Here is a 1,714-nt window from a genome sequence, read left to right as displayed (position 1 = left end):
GGTGGAGCAGAACGTTCCGCCCCCCCCCCCAATAGCTAGCAATCCAAAACAGTCCAGTGGAGCCTGAACGGTGGGTGTTGCCTTCTGACACACTTCCGGTGATGTCAGGGGGTGTGGCATATGCAAATGAGTTATGCTAATGAGTTATGCTAATGAGCTCCTGCACCTCTTTTTCTGCGAAATGACCCCTGGATATATGTTAGACTGTTTCTAATCAACCAAAGACCATATTATCATGCTATTTGTTTGTTTCTTGTCCCTCTCCAAGGCTGCGTCTCTAAGCTCCCTTTATGGAATGTTTAACCGAGAGGTCAGGCCAGCTCTGATTTTGGTGTGCAGAAACATCCGCCATGATCTTCTTGGTCAAGTCCAGCAACTGTTCCCCTATATTCTTGGCCACATACGTGACACCCAGTTAACAATCGGACACTTAACATCCCCCTCTACTATATAAAACTAGGACCAAATAAGGACGTCTTTGGATGAAATGCTTCTACCTGGTCTCATGGTATGTTCGATGAAAGAGGCAGTCATATGTAGCCTTCAATGCAGTCAAATGATTCAGAATTATTACCCCTCCAAGGCAATTCAGTAATTTGGGTGGAAAGGCTGGGCTGAATCGTCTGGTTCAAGGCTTCAGGTGCTTCCCACCCCACAGGGTGACAGAAGCCACACAGGAAGCCATCTGCAACTACTGCAGGGGTTCCCTCTGAACTAAGTTATGGGAAGATCAGTTATATTCTGAGAGTGGTTAGTTGTCCCCTCCTACATATTCACCATTTTTTCTTTTTTGTGATATACAATGCATTCAAATATATACATGCTTATTGCTTTGCTAAGTTTTAAGCATGGGTAAACTTTTTTTTTTTAGTTTTAAAGTGTTTATTGAAATCAGGGGTCATTTCGTAGAAAAAGGTGCAGGAGCTCATTAGCATAAATCATTTGCATAACTTATTTGCATATGCAACACCCCCTGACATCACCAGAAGTGTGTCAGAAGGCAACACCCACCGCTCAGGCTCCACTGGACTGTTCTGGATTGCTAGCTATTGGGGGGGGGGACGTGCAGTTCTGTCCTTGCAGCGTAGGGAGAGCTTATACCTGAATAAAACTTGGTCTTAAAGGTGCCACTGGACTGTTTGGGGGGGCGGGGGGGGGCTCTGCAGCTTACCGGGCTGCTTCTTGCTCTGACTGAGGGCTGCTGGGAGCAGGGGGCGGGGCTTGTTGCATGTGCCTGCCCCCTGGGCTCTTTACTGCCGGAGCTCCGCTCCTGTGTGCTTCTGCAGGAAATGACCCCAGATTGAAATTAAGTATAACATACCATAACATACAAAAACTGCAGAACAACATACAAAATTCCTGAGAATCCAGTTATATACCAGCCAGTTAGTCACCAACAGGGTTTCAACATTAATCAACAGTAAAAAAATATTAAGTCAGTATCAAATCATTTCCCAAATACATAAGTGACGTTTGAACTATAAATCCTTATGCATTAATTCAAGTCTAAAACACCATGGTTTCAGGAGTCTGCAGCTCTGAACCACAAAAGGAGTCTTTTTTTAAAAAAAACAAACACAATTTATTATCAGGATATTACAACATGTCTAAAATTATAACTTTACATTTGTCAAATACCCATTTCCTTTTCCCCCTCCCTCCCATTCCCAGGCTTCCCGCAATGCTCCCACCCCCTCCATAATACAAATTCTCA

The sequence above is a fragment of the Gekko japonicus genome, unplaced genomic scaffold (genome assembly GCF_001447785.1).
Source record: "Gekko japonicus isolate JY-2015 unplaced genomic scaffold, Gekko_japonicus_V1.1 scaffold1369, whole genome shotgun sequence".
Classification (NCBI taxonomy): domain Eukaryota; kingdom Metazoa; phylum Chordata; class Lepidosauria; order Squamata; family Gekkonidae; genus Gekko; species Gekko japonicus.
This window is presented reverse-complemented; position numbering follows the sequence as displayed.